Below are 24,762 nucleotides of genomic sequence, written 5' to 3'. Positions count from 1 at the left end.
GACCTTACAGTGTACGTTAATCAGCTTATGATAATCTGATCAAAATTCATAATGGACGATGAAGCAATCATACAGTGCAACCAACCGTTTACTGAAATAAAAATAATACAAGAGGATGACACCTATTATGAATATTTAGGCCCTGGGTTTAGGTCACTGGAAAACAGGACAGAGCAAATGTTGGCACCCTAACCTCTTTCTTTAACTTAATCCCTTCCATTACCAAACAAAAATTTGAAACAATAATTGTGCCAATTCACCAAACAAAAAGGTGTTTTTATTACATTATTTATAAATATTCATTTTTATTGAGCATGTATTTAACAATTATTTCAACATCCTACTTTAAAATACTTTCTCTTGCTCCCTTGCTCTGGGTATTTGCCCATTCTAGCCAATTATAAATTAGGGCCTGTGAATATTACATAAATAGATAAGGTCACATGCTACAATGTTAAAAATAAAAGCTATTTCCCTTAGAATTATCAAGATCCTGGGTACATCACGTAGGCCTAATTTAGTGGGTTACCGAACACGTTAAAAAGCTGGAAGTTGTCTTCTTGAAATTAATTAAGATCGTGATTTTCGGAGGAAAAGGAATAAACTAAAGGAAATTAATTTTTATATTAAATGGATCCACACATGCCACCAGATAATGCACATTAACACAAGACACTAATTATTGTACGATCTTGCCTAACAGAGAAAAGTGGAATCGAGAACGCTTTCCAATAAATTCAAGAAAACAGCTGATTAAATGATACACAACACTTCACATGGGTATAAATGATTTATTTATTTGTGAAACTAGTAGATGCATTCCTTCTTTATTCGCGTTGATTTGATTACAGCATTAATTCTCTGTAAACAACTGACATCGTGATCTGTGGCTAACATATTGAAAATCTGACGCGCCATCAGTAATCTTGGCTCCGATTGGCTAGTTATTCAGTGTAGCCAACACATGAGAAGCCATGGGCATCTAGTGCCAACATTAATTTAAACGGGTGGGCTGACAGATATTTATGGAGAAAATGGAAGCATGTTTAAACTGAATAGTAAAGTTGAACGGGTTTAATTTATCCCAAGTTTAACTATCTTTGGAGAAAACGGCCCTAAACGATGCAATATAACTGCCGCCATTTGTTATGTTGAGTCTCAGCTATTGTGAAACATACCTGCTAAAAGGGTTTAAGTACGTTACTGTTGGAGCACCAGCTTCATCTATTGTGTGGTAGCTCCTTTACTTGTCTGTGTCTTGCGCATGCGCAGTGTCCCATCATTGGACTTTGAAAATTTTTTTGCGGGACACTAACTGCAGTTTCTCCAAAAAATGTAACACATAGTAAATGTGCACCTACATTCAACGATAAGTCATCCCGCATCCACTGTCTACTTATCACCGAACGAAAGTTAAATTTAATAATAATTGTGTATTACAGTATATTAAAACATTTTTCAACTCGATCAAAATTCAAATAGTTAATCGATTAAGTATTTCGATCGATCAACAGCAATTAATCCTGTAACGACAGTTCATAACTTATCCGCTAGATAGCACATCCAGCACTTTCAACTAATATATGTAAATAAATTACTAAATTGAATAATTTCGAGGGAAAAATGGTTCCGGGGCCAGGTATCGAACCCGGGACCTTTGGTTCAACGTACCAATGCTCTACCAACTGTGCTACCCGGGAACTCTGCCAGGCACCGATCCAATTTTTCCCTCTATATCCACAGACCTCAAAGTGGGCTGATAACCTTCAAGCAACCAACGTTGAGTGCACACTAATTCTGTGTGTCTTAAATTGTGGTTTTCTATTAACGAACAGTAATGTTGTATTATGCAAATCAAGCTTTCAGGTATAACTACCTGTAAAGTTGATTTGAATAATTTTATTTCGAGGGAAAAATTTATATCCACTGTCACAAACTAAAGGAATTTGACAGTAACTGGTGGCAAATAGAGGGAATTTTCAACCTAAAGCCTCGTTCACACTTTTCAAGTAACTTGAATTCAAGTCACGTGATTTCAAGTAACCTGAATTCAAGTCTCAGTTCAGACATATTCAAGTTATTTTGTTTTCAAGTAGAATAAAATGGCGTCGATGGATGTTGTGCAATTAGGAATTTCTGTAGTAGCATATCTCCGTGCCAGGGAAATGATAAAAATATATTGAAGAAATGGAAGACGCGTTGTTCAGTATAGGTTAGGAATTAGCTTAATAAGGGAAATACACGACTTTTGACCATTACAAATAGAATAAGTGAAATCTTCAAGCAGATTTGATAATTCTTATCGCAAATGTAATAAAATATTAGCAAGTCTGATTTACCATAATTGAAAATGATTATCTAGAATGCTGTTAGAGTTCCCAAAAAAAATCTATCAACCACATTGAACCATGCCAGTTTCGGCGATAAATGTCATCCCTTCAAGCAACGCTCTTCTTTTCTTAATCTCACTTATCTTTCTCACTTCTTCTCTATCTACAGTTTAATGGTTTTTATTATTGCCTTTCATAGGCTATCTCGTGTGTCCACGTTAAAATCTCTGCTGTTCAGTTCTACAATTAACTCTTCCTTCCTTGGCAGCTTCCTTTGCATTTTTATTACGAAACGTTTCTGTTTCTATAATCCGCAGGCCTTCGTGAATTTTATACAACTTCAGAAACTCAAATACTTGGTCATTATTTCACTTACTACTGTTTCCTATAATTTTTACATTCTCAGTAGAACAAAAAAACAATCAGCTGTTAATTTAATGTTCTTAAAACGGTTGTTAATTTGAATTCCCGCGCTTTTCTCCTTGAATTCAAGCCTAGATCATATATGTAACAGATATGTCGGGCTTATAGACTTTGAGGTTAACAACTTTTCTCAGGTTTACTACGCTGCCATCTAGTTATTACATAAGGAGTCACGTCATAATTCCCATTTGAATTGCATTAGCGACTGTGCTGCCATCTCGTGTTCGTTTACGGCGGACGGGTGGCGATCCTGGCGGTTGTTCTCTTCAAAGTGCTGCCGATTTTAACGTAGCGAGGAGTTACCTGTTACATATATGATCTAGGATTCAAGTTATCAAGTGACGTTCACATTTTTCAAGTATCCCTTGAAGTCAAGTAAAAAGTAGAAAGGGATCCAACTTCACTTGAAACTTGAATTCAAGCCGTTAATTGATTTCAAGTCAACTTGAAACATAGTTCACACTTTTCAAGTTCGTCTTTCAAGTGACTTGAATTCAAGTTACTTGAAAAGTGTGAACGAGTCTTAACAGTGACTTTTAACAAACATTTTGCTTTAAATTTAGTGGCTTTTTGAATTCAAACTATATATAAATCATTAGAATTCATTCTTAGCCAGCAATATGTGCGCATAACTCAGTTCTGAACAAAATGGTCTTTAGTGGGTTTGAATCTAGAGGATTCAATTATTGTCCTTGAGTCCCATTCAAGACTAGGTTATAAACATTCCAAAAATGCGGAGGAAAGCGAGGCGGCACCTCTCGTCTTCTACCTCTGGCAGGTATCCTTCTTTCGAAGGTCCTTTCTATGTATAATGATAAATCTAATACTGATTCGTCTACCCCATCAGAAACTTCATAAAATGTATTCACAATATGATCCAGTGGTATGAAAGGTACCGGTATGGACATTAACTTTCGGATGTCATTTCTTACTCTTGTCATTTTCCCTGTTAAGCCCGGTTCAGACGGTGCGTGTTTCTGTGATGGATTCCAAGGTGGCTTCGCGGATGGGTCGCCTGCGTGGTCACTCACCGTTAATAATACTCTCTGGTGGCTCCGTGGATGGCTAGCTTGCTGGATTTCGAGGGAAGGTTCCTTAGAGGATAAAAAAGAAGGAGAGAGCGATCCAAGGGGAAATGCTTGCAAGCGATGGGACGGATGTGACGTCAAACTGCACCTTTTGTCCCATAATTCTCCGCGAAATACCGCCAAGTATTTAATTTTGCTACAGGCTGTTATTTCACATGGCGAAATTTAAATGTCTTATCCAAATTTTAATAATGGTTAGTTGATGCGTGTGTGGTGTAACAGCTAAACCAAAATCTTCAGGAAATGCCGTGACCTTTCATATGTAAGCATTATATTGTTACATTTATATATAATGAATGGGTTCCATATAATAGTATGTAGACCTATAACCTAACCATTATGGGTTACGTTATATTAATGTATAATATTCACTTACATCACAACATTAAAACTGGCCAATGGCACTCTTCTTGTGCAATCCTCTCGAAAAACTGGGTTTGTCGGAATTATAGCTGGTTTAAAGTCAGCTATTTCAATATTTGAAAAATATGTCAATGGATCCAACCCAGTACTGAAATTTATACCAATCTATAAATTATCACAGGACCACATAGAATTATTTTTTGGTACTATAAGATCTCATGGGGGGCACAATGACAACCCCACTTGTAGACAATTCACAGCAGCTTATAAGAAAATTTTAATCCATACTGAGATTCGAGACCATGGAATAGGAAACTGCATACCTTTAGATCATATCCCAATCTTACATTGTTCTGCCAATAGAAACCTGCTGAGGAGATGCTAAACGATTCCAATGCAATATACAATGAAATTGACCTACCTGTTTTTAATGAGGCATTACAAGATCATGACTATGCTTACCACACAAATATGTCAGAATACACAGAACATGTTACCATATACATTGCTGGTTTTGTGGTAACTAAATTGATTTCTAAGATCAAGCGTGAAAACTGTTCACATGCAATAACGGGACTGAAGGATAATTTATTGCATTCCTTCATTAATTTCAAAGATAAAGGAGCATTAACTTATCCTTCTGGTCCAGTTATTGCAATCTGCAAAGGCACTGAAAAATTAATTAATAGGTATTTAGTAGTGAGCCTGGCTTTAGACAAACATATAAAACAGAAAATAGTGTTGCAAATATTACAACAATTCTTTGACATTTTTGATAATTTAAACAATGATCATCACAACCTTTCCTGCAATGACAATCATGAGTTATTGTTAATAAGAGCTGTGGCAGAACAGTACATACGTGTTCGTTTAGATCATGTATGCAGAAACTTTAACGAAAGAGAAAGAATTAGAACTTATTTCAAGAAAATAATATTGTTCAAAGGCGATTGAATACGTCAGTATTAGCACTGTGTTTGGTTAAGTACGTAGCATACTCTTTATACTAGGCTATAGTCGGTGCTTTTTTTTCTAGCAGAACTAGAGAAATGTGTTAATGATTAATTTTTGTTTGAATCCCACCTAGATCTTGGAAAGTCTTAAATTTGGGCGAAAAGGAGATTAAAAACGACACTGGATAGTAATCGCCTCCCAGTCTGTTGTCATCCTACACAGAATTCCAGCACTTTTTTCTCCAGAAGAAAAGCATTGGCTATAGCCTATGTAACAAATGCACACTTTTCTCATCTTTCTGTAAATTTAGAAATGACTAAGTATAGCTACATAACTTAGTACTGTGATTGGCCTAGTACTGGTAGTATAATGGTCCACCCCTTATACAAGATAGGCCTACTACATAACCTATATAAAAATGTGGCCTACACTTTTCTGCACATTTATTAATAAAACAATGGATCATTAAAGTTGATGTAATTTAGCATTATGATAGGACTGTATATAAAAATGTAAAATATTTTATAGCCTATATTTAAAAATATATATTACAGTAGCCTAGAAGTAATTTACCTGTATTAGGCCATGTAGAAACTACATAATGATAAAAATAATAATAATATACTCTTTGAAAACGCTGTAGCCTATATTATATTGTATTGTCGAACAACCAACCTTACGTAATTATATTTGTCATGGTTGACCTTCACCCTGTACTATAAAAAAATGTAGGCTACTTTTCTGTATAGTACGGTATTTTAGAAAGCCAGGTATTTAAAAAATTAGACTCAACAGCACTGTATGTCCACCTATGTTCTATGTAACATATGAAGCTCCAAAAATTACATTTTTTCATGCGTAAATGGCTTAGAATGGATGTGGAGATAATAGGAGTAAATTAGAAGACCTAATTATATCACTGAACATTTCACTGTAGCTTTATTAAACGTGTTATGGTTGTTACATGGACTGAACACTTCATTTCTACTTTCTTTTATTATTGTTCACTATATTCACCAACAGAAAAGAATATTAGCTTTTATAGAAATAACACCCGCTGAATTTTACTAGACTTTCAAAATATTCACAACACAAAACAGAAGTCGTAATCGTAATAATACGAGCATAACAGCTGTTTAACACACCGGAAAAAGATATTAACTATGGGTAATTTGACGGCCATACTAGTACACATTTTTTGTTCCACCGTTTCAAGCCTATTGCCCGGGGTTGGTAGGTTCCTTGCTATTTTTCCTGCGTGCTTCTCAAGAGGAGTAGAATTCTATTTCTACTCCTCTTGGTGCTTCTGTGCAGGTTCAGTGTTACCAAAATAGTTGTTTTCCAACTAAATCTTTTTTTTTTAATGTATTTCTTAGTTTCTAAGGATAGAATAATCAAATATAGAACTTCAGTTGTTTTAAACTTCTTGTTTAATTGCTTTGTTGCAACATTTACTATTGCTAATGTAGAATTTTAGTTGTTTTCCACTTATGGTTAGTTTCTTATTTATCATGAGTGTTATCTAGACTGTTCTGGGACCTTGGGAGCGAGAAAACAACGGTTTGGATCAACCTTGGGAAGGTTGCAGAAGCTACTATTTTAAGGGGGGAGGATGGTATTTTTGATGAAAAATTACTAAATTAAATATATATATATATATATATATATATATATATATATATATATATATATATATATATATATATTCTTTAAAATACTCTGTGATATTTTTGGATCGCCATTTTTAAACTTCCTGCATTATGGATTTTTAAATCACTCGCCCACTTTTAAAGTTGTTTCCGGTAAATTAAATTTTCAAAAAATTGTTTTTTTCTTTAAAATACCCTTTGATATATGTGGAAAACATTGCATAACATTTTGTGGGTATTTGTGCCTCTATCGGATGTTGAGACGTCATTTTTAAACTTCCTGCGCTATGGATTTTTAAATCACACGCCCGCTTTTATTGGTTCCCAGTAACTTAATTTTTTTTGCTATATTGCCAGACAAAATGAATATAATTTCTGAACTATTAAAGATACATGCATGATATTTAGAACACACATTCTTTAGACTATTAGGAAACTTTTCTCTGTAACAGAATTTTGTTAATTGATTTCATTTTAAAAATACGTGCGTTTGTTTGCAAGGAAGGAAATCAGAAAATTGTTATTAAATTTTAATTGCTTATTTTACCAACGTAGGGACTAATATCAAAATTCTGTTACAGACAGTTTGTAGAACATACTTTTGCAAATACATTGCAAAAACTGTTTCAATCTATCTTTAAAAACGGTTTAGATATATCGGTTGTAGTACAATCCTGCATTGGGTATATTTTTTTCAAATTTGGGCCCCCAAATATTTTTTTTCCTAAATATTTTCATTTGGTTGAGTTGCCACAGCTATGAGCTCTCTACATACAAAAAATTAATAATTTACACCAAATAGGGAAAAAGTTTTGGAAAATACCATCCTCTCCCCTTAAGGGAGCAAGTCGAAATTTTTGATTATGAATTCATACGGTTGGACCAGAGATCAAGTCAGAACTTTAATTGAGGCGTACAGAGAAGAGACATGTTTATATGCTATACAAACAGCATTGTTAAGACATCTTGGCCCGTATTTCTACGCAGTAACCATTTTCGGCTCCACATTCTACTCTTTTTAATTTGATCCATCTCCTCAGCGTTCAAAGCTAACAAAACAGCAAAGGCTGCTGAACGTCTTCTTCGTACAGCTTCACATACAGCTTCCATATTTGATGTTTACAAATCGTACCGCGCCAGCATCTCCAATTTCCTAACTGGGATCCAGCCAAAAAATTTGTAATACTTCAAACTCTTTGGATCTAGCATGCAAGGCAGCTTCTCTCCGTGTGAACGAAAACCATCACCGCAGCCACCACGGAACCCAGCCTGCTAGCCACCTTGGAATCCATCACAGAAACACGCACCGTCTGAACCAGGCTTTATTACAAGAGGCCTTCATATATCAAGCCCTCTTGCTTTATTATAAGCAGCCTGTAATCCAAGTTGAACAACATGACGCCAAATGGCTTTACAGAAGCGGAAAAGACAATCTTTTATTTCTGTTCTGTAAGATATATTATGAACATTATAATTAATTGACAGTAAAAGTCATTTTATATAATGAATATGGACAAAATGTCTTGTGGACATATTTGTTTGTGGACTAAATGTCTATGGACGTTATGATCAGTGGACAAAACGCTTGTGGACATAACCTGATTATGGACACTTTTTTTCTTTGGACTTGATGAAAAATATACATAACTGTAATGGACCAATCATCCTCGAATCATTTGAACATTGTGTGCAATTAACGCAAACGCAAACACTTAAAAATCAAATTCTCAAGAAATCGTCTTCCAGTGCAAGGACATATAATTTGTACTGTGAGTACATGTCAGTGTGCCTGATGTGTGAATATATTTTTTTCTATTCAATTGTATGTGTAATCACATTTGCTAATTTTTATGTTGCGTTTTTTTTCAAAAAAAAAAATTGGGGGGGGTTTCTCTGAATTTTAGGGGATTTTTAATATGATATAGGAGGATTTCTTGTTCCTTTGTTGGTAGCACTGTTGCTGTTGTCAGCTGCAGTGTCGCCAATGTGGTGCTTTTGGCACTAGATCTGGTGTTTTTGAAAATCATCTGGTGCCAAATTTAAATAAATATCGCCTTAGCGAAATTATACTGCTTTTGCTGTAATTTTAGTGCCTAATCTGGAGTTTTTAGGGAAACGAAGAAAAAATACTGAGGAACAAGAGGCTCGTTGACTATCCAGGAAAAAATATTAGTTACAACAGAAACCCTAGATCATGATCTAGGGCTTCTAGGCGGAAACTACTGCAGTCTTCTCATAAAAAAAAAAGCCACAGTTAACCATCTCCAAGAGTCTTGGGTCACGTCGCGAGCGTTATGAAGGGGCTTCCCTGACTGGAATCACAGTTCGCATGAATACGTGTAGCGGGTAAAGATAAGCTGTAACCGTCGTACAAGTAATTGAATTATTGAAATCAGTCGAGTCTTGGGTCTTGGTGTTCTGTGGTTGAGTTTCGGTCGCAGCAAAGGAAGTTTCTAGGCCTATGTGTTAAATGTTGAATAATGTGTTACAGTGATTGTTTTAAATAATCATCATCATCATCCTTCACGAATTAGGCCTCTGTAGACCTGTTTCGGCCCCATCTAGCAGTCTTCTTAAAGGTCTTCCTGGTCGACGATGTCCTCTAGGTTTATATTGCATCATAATTTTTGGGATTCTTGAATTTTCCATTCTTCTTACATGATCTAGCCAATTGAATTTGTATCTGCTGATTTTTTCTTCTACTGACTCTACTTCTAATTGTTCTAAAATTTCTTCATTCCCTTTTCGGTCTAAAACAGTATATCCTGCTGTCCTGTTTTAAATAATATAATATTATAATAGTGAAATGTTGTGAAAATTGCACTATTCATTCTTCCCCTTCTACATTACAATGGAGACTTGGAGAGAGTTTTTAGTCGTTAAGAGAACATAATCAGAAACAAACAGAGAAACAGGTTAAAATTAAAAACATTGCTTTCTGTTTTGATAATAATATTTGGTCTTAGTAATAAAGGGAAATGTTGCCATAATTATGATTTGCCGAAGGATGTAATGGGGAAAATTATAAGTATGAAAACCTACAGTTTCCAAGAAGCTTCAAACTCTAAGGAGGGCATATCGGATTCTGTGGCTGTTACGAACGAGGATGACTTCGATGAAATTGATTTGTGAAAGTGATTACGTAACATTTCATTATATTTACTGACAATCATTACAGTAGGCCTATTTACTCAAGGTCTTTTTTTTTTGGTGTTTTTGAACAAGGATTTAGCGCTTTCTCATTTTTCGGATTGGCAACACTGGTCAGGTTTTTAGTCTAGTAATATGAAATCACGGAGTTAGAATTCGTTGTATGAAATGCAGTCAAAAAATGAAATTATTAAGAAAAAAGTTACGTTTTCGGTTTGCACAGATAAAAATGAATGTCGTTCGAATGTGCCAAGCCAACGGCAAAATGTTACAAGAAATGTCTTGAGTAAAAGTAGTGAATTTACATCTTGTCTCTCCAGCAACAGAAAACAAAAGGGAATATTGTCTGAGTCTAAAACTTCTAATAAAATATGTGATGTTAGAAAAACCTTGGTTAGAAATGTTGAAGAAGTTCTTCCTCCTCCCTGTACACGTATAAAGGGAAGACAGTGTTCCGTGCAAGTTGATATTGCACAAAAACCAGCAACAAGTGAGAAGCAAATTTACAAGAGTAAATACGCTTCCCCTGAACTGTATTCAACGTTATGTATTGCAAAAGAAATTCAGACAATCTCAAGTAAGGAAGCTAAACATGGACGCTTGGACATTTGCACAGAAGCCAAACAAATGTTGGATGTTAAGGTATTAATTTTATTTATGAAACAAATTCCTATGTTTGACATCTAACCTTGACTGACATTTAGAAGTGCCCCATTTAATGTCCCTTTTGCAAAGAAGTTATTAACATTCTGTGATAATAACTAACAATATATGTATATCTGTATTTGTCTCGGTATCTAATTTTAAAGATACGATGGAAAAGTATGGTGTCATATCACTTTACTAGTTAAGTTTCTATAAAACTGCACAGAAAAGTAATTAATTATTACTTACAGTCTTACTTATACAAAAATTACTATTTAGAAACTTGGTTCAACTTTCTTTCTAGAAGAAGTAATGATATCTCATCCTTGGACTCGATCTTTCTCAGGAGAGAATGTGCTGGCACATCCAAAATTTCTGGGTTTGGTGTTTAATAAAAAAATAAAGGAGCAGATCCCTTTTGATGAAGAACACTAAGTTAAGTTTGAACTTTATAGATTCAAAGATTCAAGGTCCTTTGCAAGAATGCAAGTGACCTGCCACCAAGTTCAAGACTTGTTGGCTGTTGGTATTGGTTATGGCAGTAATTATGGAGTTTGACTACTTTTGGAGAATTTTTCAGACTTCCATTTTCGCCGTATTTCACCGTCGTAAAAAATGATAGAAATATTTTCAATTGTTGGAAATCAACTATAACAACCTAACCTAAGAATGTTAGGTTAGGTTAGAGTATGTTATTATAGATGAATTCTGACAATTGAAAATATTTCTATCGTTTTTACGACAGTTAAATACAGCGAAAATGAAAGTTAAAAAAAAAATAGTCCAAAATCTATAATTACCGGGAATATAATAAGTTCTACAACTTAGCAATGAGACATGAAGTGGTGAATATAAAGTCTCCCAATCTTCTTTCAAAATATCCCCACAATTCCCATACACACAATTATCAGATAACATTTACTTATGGCTTTTAAGAAACCCAGAGGTTCATTGCCGCCCTCACATGAGCCCACCATCGGTCCCAATCCTGAGCAAGGTTAATTCAGTCTCTACCATCATATCCCACCTCCCTCAAATCCATTTTAATATTATCCCCCCGTCTACGTCTCGGCCTACCCAAAGGTCTTTTCCCCTCTGGCTTCCCAACTAACACTCTATATGCATTTCTGGATTCGCCCATACATGTTGCATGCCCTGCCCATCTCAAACGTCTGGATTTAATGTATCAGTTAACATACCATGATTAATTAATAACTCACGCAATTCTTCTTCCCTCAATCTAATAAATTCTACCTCATTCTACACTCCGTGCATAACACACCATCTATTCCCATCGAAGTCATAAAGACAAAAGACAATCTACACCTGTGCACAACACACCATCCACACGTGTGCCTCACGACACAATCATTTTGTCTGTGAGATTACTGTGCATACGTGGAATGGGTTAATAAAAACCTAAACTAACCAAACCTGGGATTCTTTTATTATAGGGTATCGCTTAATTTTCGTCAAGTTTGACAAACGATGACGTCACAACAAAGCAGTAGTTACGTCACACCGCAGTGACGTCACAACATGGCCAACGTAAACCAACACGACGAGTAAATAAAACTATCTAAAAAGAATAATCACACAAATTGACGATATCCCGTTCTGGAACAGAGCCCATCCGCTCTTATTCAAAATAGGATATCATCAACACGATCCCATTATCTAAAAAGCAATAATCACACAAATTGACGATATCCCGTTCTGGAACAGAGCCCATCCGCTCTTATCCAAAATAAGATATCAGCAAAACAATTTCACAACATCCCATTCTGGAATACAGCCCATCCGCTCTTATTCAAAATAGGATATCATCAACACGATCCCATTATCTAAAAAGCAATAATCACACAAATTGACGATATCCCATTCTGGAACAGAGCCCATCAGCTCTTATCCAAAATAGGATATCAGCAAAACAATTTCACATCATCCCATTCTGGAATACAACCCATCCGTTCTTATTCAAAATAGGATATCATCAACACGATCCCATACATGAAATTTCGGCAATTCGACACTATATATGGCAGAGAAAACGCACTTCTATCATTGAATTCACAGTATTCGACCTCATGTCACTGAGATATCACCTCAACTAACCCACTAACCTTCTCACATACATCGACCTCATGTCACTGAGATATCACCTCAACTAACCCACTAACCTTCTCACATACGTCGACCTCATGTCACTGAGATATCACCTCAACTAACCCACTAACCTTCTCACATACATCGACCTCATGTCACTGAGACATCACCTCAACTAACCCACTAACCTTCTCACATAAGTCGACCTCATGTCACTGAGATATCACCTCAACTAACCCTCTAACCTTCTCACATACTTCGACCTTGTTCAGCCCTCCGTTTCACTCCTCTTGGGCCAGCAACACACTCCATAGCCAAACAAATCACCAGTAGCACAATTGCTCACGAATTGAACAAATAATAGAATGATTTACACACCATCCAAACACATGCTTTACCGGTACGTCATTCAAACCTCATCAGTACCAACCACCAATAAAATTTACACTTATACTAACCTCTATATTTTTACCCGCAAACAAAATGTAACCCTACTAACCGATGACGTCAATCTTATGACATCACCCCATTCCCCAATCTAGCCAACATGTATTCTCATAAACTTACTACCGATATCCTATAGTCTTATAGACCCCCAAACCTAACCTTCATATATGCAAGATATGTAACCGGAAAATGAAGGGAACTTCTTGATTTCATCTGGAATGTGCACGCGAAAATAAATTCAAGTAACGATCACATGAAATGCATGACAGGTAAACAAAAGACATCCTTGAATACTGCAATCGAACTCTCCCACCCAGTAACCAATCACAACAACCTCCACTGAAGTCATCAATCGTAACAATGCCTGGCGAATTCAACCGTATTAATCGTAGTAAATTGTTAATCAAAGAAGGAAAAAAGAACATGTTCTCGTCATTTTCGAAAAATAAAAACCAAAACACTGTTTCCACGTTATAAAACTACCTATAAAGAAAAGCCCTTATTTAAAAATCGCGCAGTAGTCAAACTATATAATTACCATTATGGCAATTAATTGTAACAAAACTGCATTTTTCTGTGGAAGTATCCTGTTTTGAAATTGTTTCAATAACTTACTTGTTTTAACACTCAAAAAATAGGGCTTGGTCACATCTTGAAATTCTGACATGAGGATAAAAGAATGCAGTTTATGAGTCCCTGAAATGGTTTTTGAGACAATGACAGGATGATAATCTAACTTTCTTTTTCTTTACATTCCTCTGTTGTTCAAAATTTGGAAATAAGTTCCAGAAATATTTTCTTTTGCAAAATCGTAAATTTGTCTGGATGTCATGATGTGGTTTTCATTTCGTGGATCCAGTGCTATGATTAGGTTACTGTAAATTTAATGTTTTCAGATAATTATGAAATATTGCAGCCTATGTATTTTTTGTGTATCCAACCTACTGCATCCCTGTGTAGTACCAGTGCTGCTGTATAGTGGATTGTTTCTTTAATAAGTTAGTTTTAAGAAACCATGCCATCATTGTGGTCTAGTGGCTTGAGCACTGGACTTATCCTATCGACCCGGGTTCGATCCCTGGCATATTCCTGATTGATAGCTTGTGTTAGAGAAGCCCGTTGTCCAGGTAACGGGTGCGCTTCCGTACAGGGGCAGCGCCAAAATGGCGCCAAAAAAACAAAGAAAGAAACTACATAATATAGCAATGAAATATCCTGAACGATTTTGAAGAGAAACGCACCATTTCCGAGAAAAAAAATACACCATCACAACACCTCAAAAAACGCTCAAGGCAGAAACAAAAAAAAAGTATCATTTATCTCATATCCTCTCTTTCCACTCCCTTTACCTCCCTCGCACACTCTTCTACACTCTCATTCTTCCATCCTTTTTCCCCTTTCTCCGCACACAACTACTTTATTTCTACTACCTAATTTTATGCCTACATTACATACCTTATCATTAACACACATTTTTACTTACCTTGCCAGTGACGAGACTCGAACCACCGACGTTCATTTCTATCCTCCATAGCCTTAACCATTAGGCTACAAGAACACTTGCGAAAAATACACTTGAAACTTATACAAAACCTCAACCCAATCACAAATCTCCAAATTTACATCATATACTACGTCACATCTTACAAAGAAAGACATTCCTCTCCACCAGTCGCTTAATAACAAGGTATTCGACTAACCTAATATCGATATATCTCGAAAACACTGTCACTACCACTCTTCAAACGCAGACTTCAAATGACATAACTCACAAACACACCGACCATCGATCAACATGACACAAACTGACGTCTAACCTTTCCAAAAAACCTTTTTCAAATACACACACCTAAATTGACGTCTAACCTTTCCAAAAAACCCTAAACTAACGTCTGACCTGACCTAACCTAATCTAACCTAACCTAAACTAACATTTTTCAAATACACACACCTAAACTGACGTCTGACCTTTCCAAAAAACCCTAAACTAATGTCTAACCTAACCTAATCTAACCTAGCCTAACCTAAACTAACATTTTTCAAATACACACACCTAAACTGACGTCTAACCTTTCCAAAAAAACCCTAAACTAACGTCTAACCTAACCTAACCTAACCTAAACTAAACTAACATTTTTCAAATACACACACTTAAACTGACGTCTAACCTTTCCAAAAAAAAAAAAAATCCTAAACTGACTTCTAACCTTTCCAAAAACACTAAAGTAACATTTTTCAAATACACAACTTAAAGTGACGTCTAACCTTTCCAAAAAAAAACCTAAACTGACGTCTAACCTTTCCGAGAAACCATAAATTAACATTTTTCAAATACATACACCTAAATTGACGTCTAACCTTTCCAAAAAAAACCCTCAACTGACGTCTAAGATTTCCAAAAAAAACCTAAACTAACATTTTTCAAATACACACACCTAAACTGACGTCTAACCTTTCCAAAAAAAACCTAAACTAACATTTTTCAAATACACACACCTAAACTCACGTCTAACCTTTCCAAAAAAAACCCTAAACTAGCATCTTTCAAATACACACACCTGAACTGACGTCTAACCCTAAACTAACATGTAACTTATCACTAATCTATGTCAAATTTCTTTAGTCTAAAATATAACTAATCAACGATAGGCTATGTGGAAACCAGACTTAAATAATTTAGCGTTCTTAAACACTTCAAACTCCACATGACATTAACTGACGTCATCACATTCGATCTGTGTACACCATTCCTAACAACAGTCAATTCGTGTACACAGCTCTACGAACACCATTCCAGATAACAGTCAATCCGTGTATACAGCTCTACGTAAAGAACATACAACAAGAACCAACGTCATTACACAAGCCATCAATAAAACAACAAAAGCTTAAAAGGTACTTAAAGTAATATCACCCGCTAAGATAAAAAATAATCTGATAGCTACATTATATTCGCAACACGAAAATGACGTCCCATTACAACCGTCTCGTAACCTCTCTGTACCATAACATAACCACGTTAAATATTATAATATACCGTGTCGAAAGCACTTGATCCTCGTAAAAAAAAATACGATTATCAATATTAAGTAACTATTAAATCAGTACAAAGTACCATAATCCCAATTTGGTGCTGCCCCTGTACGGAAGCGTGTCCTAGGTAACACATGAGTTTTCCCCAGGAGCTCCAGTTTTCCTGTGGCATCCTAACAATTCTCCATTATCTTGTCTCATCATGGGTGTAGCATAGACCAGCCCCATATGGCACAGCTTGGGCAACAACTCTGTTCGTAAATTGGTCTGCACAACTGGCTTTGTACGAATTCCTGCCATTAGCTTTAATCAATCAGTCAATCTTCTTAATGTATCCAGCTGTTTGCTGACAACATAAAGTCCACTATAGTCCATTGTAGTCTATTCAGTTGTTGTTTTTCACGAGAAATGAGGGGTATTTTGATCGGTGTTCATTATAGATGCCTGTTGCTAGTAGCCAGAGGTGGGGTGTAGTCAATATATACTGCAGGGCTGTGTCTTCTGCAACTGGTACTGATGATTTTAATTTACTTCTTTTGTGGTTTATGGATGGACAGTATAGAAGAATATGTTCCAGATCTTCATCATGATTATTACACCACAGACAAGTAGGATTATCAGAAATGCGAAATTGGTGTAGATACAATTGAGTGACAATGTGACCTGTTCTGGGTCTTGTTAAAAATGTTTGAACATGTCTGGGCAAGTTTTTGTACATTTCCAGGTCATTTGGTTTGGTTTAGCTTTAAAGAAAATTTTAAGAAACCCTAATGGATCTCTAAGCTTACTACTTAAATGATCTACTGAACAGCCATTCCATGCTAAACTGAACCTGGACATTATTTTTTAAAGTTTAGTGTTTATTTCTGGAGACTAATAATAATAAACCCCTATTATTTATATTTTACAGTAGAAATAAGTTCAACAACTTAGTTCACTGTATGTGTGTCTATTTTATGAACAAATGTGAAGTGTGCACATGCTGAACTTCAGTGTGAAAAGTGATCTATGTTGAGAGCCCTTGAATTGTTCCTTCTTTTCATCAATCAGCTGATCCGGTGTCATAGGAATTCATTCTAAAAGCAGGTGAGGTAGATAACGAATTTTAATTACATTAATGGTAACAGTTGTGTGTGTCACACCTGTCTCAAAAATTACTCTGAAGTTTATTTTATTTATTATAATAAGAAACTATGAAAGAAATAAAAGTTTACAGAAGTAAGGTTGAGTCACTGGTCAATACAATCTGAATATTACTTTTGCTTGATTCAGAATGAAGACATAATAAAGCTCCGGTTAATGACTGTCACACCCGTCCTACAGAGTATGGCTAAGGTTATTAAACTTTGTTTACTTCTCACAAATAAGGATAGTTTAAAAAAAATATATATATATAAATGAATTATGTTCTTCCTCCAAAACATAAGACATTTCAAGTGCTTTTATTCTTATTATTTTTCGTATATGAATACAGAAAAGTGGAGAACATCAAAATAAAATTGGAGAAAGAAACTGAATAAAAATGAAGAAGCAAAAAAAGTTTACTTGTTGAAGGAAAGGGAGAGGCGAGCAAATGCAAAGAAATGTTTATCTGCAGACATGAACAAACTGAACCACAAAGGACGTAAGGATGCTGAAAGGTAGAAGAGAGCAGTAGCCAAAGGCTGGAAATGGAACTCCTGAGCTTGGTTCTTACAAGTGTGTGCAGTCACTTCGTTTGCAAGGCAGTTAAAAGAGTGAAGGAGGTGCTTCCTACAAGCCCAAGTAAAAAATAGGCAGTTATTGAAAAACTTTTGGAAGCAAATCCAGATGTTCCAAGTACAGTGTTCAAGAAAATGAAGAAATCTTGGAGCGAGGTTCTGGCAGCTGAAGAAGTTGGTGAAGTTAAAATTATGTGCTTGAGAGTGTGTGACGGAGAAAACACATTTTCAGAATAGCTTAAAATGATGTGTCTTATGTTTCATATGAACAATTCATAGGTATTCTCAAAAAACCAACTATAAAGATTACAGGAAACAGGACTCTATTATATTGTATTTTCTAGAACTATTGATGTTCTTTAACAATCTTAGAACTAAGTACTACTTCAGTTGATTTCTATGTTTATGTTTGTTGTAATGTTATTAAAATATTTTATTACAATTACTACTATTTAATTTAGTGCTCCCTAAGATCATATGGATCATTTTTAGTTTTAAATTGTAACTATTTTGATATGTAACACATAGGCCAAATATAACTTCACAGTGTCACACCCGTCCACCTGAAAAGTGTCACGCTCGTCCTGTGCATAATTATTTTTAAAATGTTATGATCTAAGTATAAATGTGCAATTACTACAGGAAACATAGGCCTATATAACATTAAAGATCTTTTAGTAGAAAAATTCTCAAGATATTTGTTTTATTAAGTTCATTAGAGGTATTCACTGCAAGTGCATATTTTTGTCATACCCATCCTCGGACATTTACGATGCTGCTATCTTAAGTATAGTTAGAATTTTTCGACAATAATTACAGTAGGTGCAAGGTTTAATGTATTACACTGTGATCCAGGTATGAGACTTGTAGCATGCACTGCAAAAAATCGGGGGTCAATAAACTAGTTTAAAAAGTTATGCAAATGTCACACCCGTCAGCATGGAATGGCTGTGAAGCAATTAACTCAAGACCGAAATTAAATCGAGTTAGGTACATACCTAGTTATAGTATTGAACCTGCAATATGGTACAGTCTTTGTAAGCTTGCATTAGTGGAAAATCTTTTGACAGTACCCTCAAGCTCATCACAAGCATTTTAACCATGTTCTGTAACAAAATAGTGATTCTGCATCAATATGACTGTCCATTTTATGAAGACAGATGTTGAGATTTTTTTTTTTTTTCGAATTTGTATATTGTGCAGTACTGGCATCAGAAATGTAGAAAGCCTATATTAAGAATTTTTTCTTTTAATATTGAGATCAGTTTTGACTGGAAGACTGCAAAGGACACTGCATTGTGTTCTGAACAGTCTGAAATTAAGACATGTTCAAATGTTCGGTTTCATTAACTTCATTGTATCTATTATCAGGCAGTACCACACACTTAACGATATGTGTCAGAGGAAGTGCAATTGTTTGTATACATCTTAGCCTGATTAGTGAACTACATTATTAATCAGCAATGTATGCAATGGAGAGGGAAAGGAATTGGCTACCCTACCCCATTATCTCCTGTCTTAGTTGTATTATATTGTATTTACTTACATTCCATGGTATTCGTACATCATTTCACAGCTAGAATATGGAACATGTTAAAAAATCTTACTAGCACTAGGCCTACAAAGTCTTAATTATAGTCATAGTCTAGTTGAAATATGTGCAGAAGAGTTATACAGTATACTAGTACAACACAAGGGGTTAGTATCAATACCTCATACAAGACAGAAATATTCATGCAGCATTGTTGAATGTCATAAATTCACCAACAGAATAGAAGGTGTGATAAATTAGGTACTTTTGTAATTTGGCCTTAAATAATCGTATGTTTTGAGTTTGGTTTTTTATATCCATAGGGATTCTATTACAAATTTTTACTGCCATATAATGCATTCCTTTTTTATAGCATGATAGACTTGCCGACGGAGTATGAAAGTCATTTTTTGACGCATTGCCATGCAGTGTTGCATTAGTTACAACGTTTTCGCAATATTACTTACGAGGAAGTTTATTACCGGTAATGAAAAAATATACTGATAGGCCATGGGCATTATTTGTGATTTTTTTAAATGGTCCTACACGATTTTCTAGATCTGGCACCTACAAATATTCTAACTACTTTTTTTTTTTTTTTTTTTTTAAGAATATACTGTTACTATAGTCGCGACACTGTTATTCCCGGCGTGACTCCTTCTCTTTGCTTACGTCTTAGGAAATCAAGGCTCTATAAAGTCTAGGTATGTAGTATCGTTCGCCATTTTTGTTCTTTCGTTGCCAAGCTACCAGACGAGGGATCTATTTGCCACACCGTTAAACATTATCAACTCGTAGCTCCTATGATAATAAATCAAACGCACTGTAATTCAGCAAATAATTGAGCGGCAAATAACGTCCTCATGTGCTTTCTGCAAACGCCAACGAAAGAGCCAAAATGGCGGGCGATTATATATTAAGTATTTATCCAGCCTTAGGAAATGCTTTACATCTTCATCAGCGAATCACAAGATGCACACGTTTAAATGTAGCCGACCTGCAACGTGATTGGCTGCCAGAAATTAGAGTGACGGGACTATAACTGTAGAATTTCTCCAAAATATTATTCCAAAACTCATTACCGAGTGGAAGTATGCAAAGTATACTGTTTTTAAGGTATTGATATTTAATATCTGTTGCATAGATCTAATAGCAAAACATACTGAATTTAATTTAGGGGTAATTTCTTTAATATCATTTTTCCAATTTAACACATCGATGTGTAAGCCAAGAAATTTGATTGTTGTTGTTTTTTTTAGGGACCTATTATTAATCATTGTGCTTGAAATCTGCGAGGTTGAATTTGAACAGGATTTAAATTGAATTAGGGCCTGTGTTAGTTTTGTTAAAATTTAATATTAATTTATTGACTGAGAACCAGACACATATTTTGAGCTGAGTATTGCCTCTGTAGAAGATTGGAATGTGTTGGAGTTATTAGCTGTAATTACGATACTCATGTCATCTGCAAATAATATGGGGTGACCTACATCTTTTATTAGAGGGGCAAGATTATTTAGAAACGCTAGAAAAAGTAGGAAATCTAATATTGATCCTAGTATAATTCCATTATTAATAGTTCCCTGTGTCAAGACAGATTTCATAGTGATACAGATTTTGACTCCCTGTTTCCTGTCTATGAAATATGAGTGAAAAAACCATTGGTGTGCAACGTCTTTAATTCCATAATAATCTAATTTGTCTAGCAGCATTATATGATTTAGACTATACAGTGAAATACTTTGAATAAATCACAGAAAATTCGACCAACTTGGGATTTTTTATTGCCTCCAGAATTTTCTCAGTTAAACTAAATGTTGCATTTTCCATTTTTTCAAGATGATATAATCTTTAATACATTACTTTTTCGAAGACTTTGGAGAAAACTGGTAGAAGTGATATCCGTCTGTAATTTTCTGGAGACGTTGTTTCTCCTTTTTTTTTTTTAAATAGGAATAACCACGGAATATTTTAATCTCTCGGGGAAAGAGTGCCTTGTGAGTGATGCCTTATTGATGTCATGACGTCCCAACCTGTCTTCGAATAGTTGATTGAACAACTATCATTGTGTGGTGCACCACAAAAGGATGTAATGTGGCTTGGCTGCTAGTTTTTCATCCTAAAACTCAAATGGGTAATTTTCAGCAAAGTCGTTGGTTATGAGAACTTTCCCATATAAAACTGTTTCCATTGATTTGATGTGGATGCATGAGTCTTCAGTTTCAATGGTACTTCACAGAATTTGTCAATAAACTCACTGCTTTTAATTACACTTTCTAGTACACATCTGTCTACTCGACTCCACTTTCTGTATGTTACCTGGTCAATCACCTCATCATGAAATTTTTTATTACTCCATGTCCAGGACATTCTTGGCACTCAACTGTTGAGGGATTACGCATGATGTTAATTAGACATGGTTTGTAATCTTTCAGTGGTTCACCATTATTCAGGACAACATTCTGCATACCAGCAACACTCATCATTAACGTAATGCTTTGATGTACAATACAAACACAGTATGTGTGCCCGTTTTTTCTACTAAAATACAATTTTTAGGCCTTAGTTAAAACTTGGAAAAACCTGCAAATCAAGCTTTCAGGTATAACTCCCTGTAAAGTTGATTTGAATAATTTTGAGGGAAAAATTGTTCCAGGGCCGGGTATCGAACCCGGGACCTTTGGTTTAACGTACCAACACTCTACCAACTGAGCTACCCGGGAACTCTACCAGACACCGATCCAATTTTTGCCTCTATATCCACAGACCTCAAAGTGGGCTGACAGCTGTCAAGCAACCAAAGTTGAGTCCACACTAACTCTGTGTATTCAAATCAACTTTACAGGGAGTTATACCTGAAAGCTTGATTTGCATAATACATGTCACTGTTCGTTAACAGAAAGCCACAATTTAAGTCACAAACAATTTTTCCCTCAAAATTATTCAAATCAACTTTACAAGGAGTTATACCTGAAAGCTTGATTTGCATAATACACGTCACTGTTCGTTAACAGAAAGCCACAATTTAAGTCACAAACAATTTTTCCCTCAAAATTATTCAAATCAACTTTACAGGGAGTTATACCTGAAAGCTTGATTTGCATAATACACGTCACTGTTCGTTAACAGAAAGCCACAATTTAAGTCACACAGAGTTAGTGTGCACTCAACTTTGGTTGCTTGACAGCTGTCAGCCCACTTTGAGGTCTGTGGATATAGAGGGAAAAATTGGATCAGTGTCTGGTAGAGTTCCCGGGTAGCTCAGTTGGTAGAGCGTTGGTACGTTAAACCAAAGGTCCCGGGTTCGATACCTGGCCCCGGAACAATTTTTCCCTCAAAATTATTGGAAAAACCTAATCTGATGTGACAGATCATAATTCATAAATTTCGTAGAAGTTAGCCAAAATTAACTGTTTTAATACCCGAACTTTTGTATCCTTGTCCCTTACTGAAATGCAGCCTTTCTTACCTAGTAATAAGTAACTATACATTTTGCTAAGAGACGAACCAAGATATACTAAATATGTTTCGAACAATTTATTATTAAACATTTTACTGGCTCTCATATTTTTAACTGAAAACTTGTTTGCACGATCGTGTTTTTTTGTTGTATTTACAGCTATTGTTGTCAGGACTAGAATTCCCACACAAACTTGTTGCTAGGAAAACCATTCTTCATAACATAAAACTATACTGAAATAGACCCATTACAGTGCACTTATTGTTACTTGGTTATCATTACAGTGGAGTTTTGCGAAGGCTTTGGAATAATATTGTTCTAAATTTTCAATGCAAAATATATTGTATTTGCAATTTTAAAAATATAATCGTGCAAAAAATGTTGCACAATACATGTTTGTGAAGTGCATTACAAAATCTCTGAAATTAAAAAACTTGTTCTGCTCATTTTTTGAGACTTTTCCTCGCCTTTATAAAAAGCACTTCCCAACATTGTATTGTTATAAGTTATACTATTATTTGTGCCTCTGTTTAATACATTCGTGTAATATGCAAGAGATTAAGAAATTTAGTTTCCTGGATATAATTTTTCCACTTTTCCTGTATTTCTCCAAATAATTATAAGTCTTTGTGTGATATACAACTGAGAACGAAACATAAAAGTGAAAAAGAATCTTATGTTCTCACTGAAAAATTAGACGAGATTGATGTCTACTTGACGATCTTAAGGATAACATTGAAAAGAAAAGTCATTTTCGTCAACTAAGTAGAATGTCGACTAATATTGAGATAAATTTTTAATGTATAAGAATTAAGGCCATTGTTTCCAAATAGTCTGTAATATGGGTAAATGATACTGCATGCTAGTTAGATTATGATCATTGAAATGTTTCTCATTAAAAAATCATTACTGGTATTTCAGTCTTTGAGCAAGTTGAACATCCCATTAGAAGAGAAACTTTACAAGGACCTTGTCTCTCTTACTGTGTCTGATGAGGAACTCCTCAGTAGTGATGATCGCCTCATAAGTCGAAGAGAAGTGGAATTCAGACACAGCAAAGATAAAGAGCCGAAACTATCAGATTTTGTCACCCCATCACAAGGACAGGAATACTTTGTAGTGCCACAGACAGAACCAGTTGCAATGGAAAGAATTCGGAGATACAATGGTTTCTCTCTGTACGGGAGGAGCCAACTGTGGTATCATGATGGAGGAAATACGTAAATAACAAAAAAATGAAGCTCTGTTGAGTGAGTAAATAGTAATGACAGTTGCTCATTTTTCTTTTATAAGAAGTGAATTTTATTTCTTGCTACTCATATAATTTAAGACTTGTTATATTTTTATACTGTTATAATGAAAAGCTGTAATATAATTGATACATGATGAACAGTAAATGATGGTTGCATTATCAGTGAACAATCCATGTTATGTTACTAAAGCATTTAACATTCTTTCATACTGATTTTCTGAGTTCAGAATAGACAGAAAACTTTATACAAGTATTTTATTCAAGAAAATAAATGGTGTAACATGTTAATTAGTCTAACAGAATAGAATCATTTCAACTTTGACAGCAATAATCTAGTAAGGAATAATTTTAGTATTTTAATATTTGTACACTTAATTGTCCTAACTAATGAGATTAATATTTTCAAAATGAGCCAAGTGTTGTTGTTTTCTAATGCCAGGCGTTTGACAATAAAGTCATTTGACCTCTTGCACTCCAATATTTTTCAAAGATATTATCATGACTAGCCACTGAAGCACAGATTTTGAGGTGTTCCGAATCCATTTCTTGGTTTGAGTTGCACAATGGGCAGTTAGGGGACTGATATATTCCAATTCTATGCAGGTGTTTGGAAAAACAATCATGGCCTGTT

The 24,762-nt window shown here is 35.1% G+C and overlaps 1 long non-coding RNA gene across 1 annotated transcript; it reads left to right on the top strand.

Moving 5' to 3' along the window:
• The first annotated feature begins 9,159 nt into the window (after positions 1-9,159).
• Positions 9,160-24,301, top strand: LOC138716442 (uncharacterized). The gene is made up of 2 exons (XR_011336666.1): positions 9,160-10,599; positions 23,801-24,301. It is a non-coding gene; the product is annotated as an uncharacterized lncRNA (long non-coding RNA).
• The last annotated feature ends 461 nt before the right edge of the window (positions 24,302-24,762 follow it).

The sequence above is a fragment of the Periplaneta americana genome, chromosome 16 (assembly GCF_040183065.1).
Source record: "Periplaneta americana isolate PAMFEO1 chromosome 16, P.americana_PAMFEO1_priV1, whole genome shotgun sequence".
Taxonomy (NCBI): domain Eukaryota; kingdom Metazoa; phylum Arthropoda; class Insecta; order Blattodea; family Blattidae; genus Periplaneta; species Periplaneta americana.
Note: the sequence above shows the minus strand (reverse complement) of the source record. Positions and strands in the feature narration are given on the sequence as shown.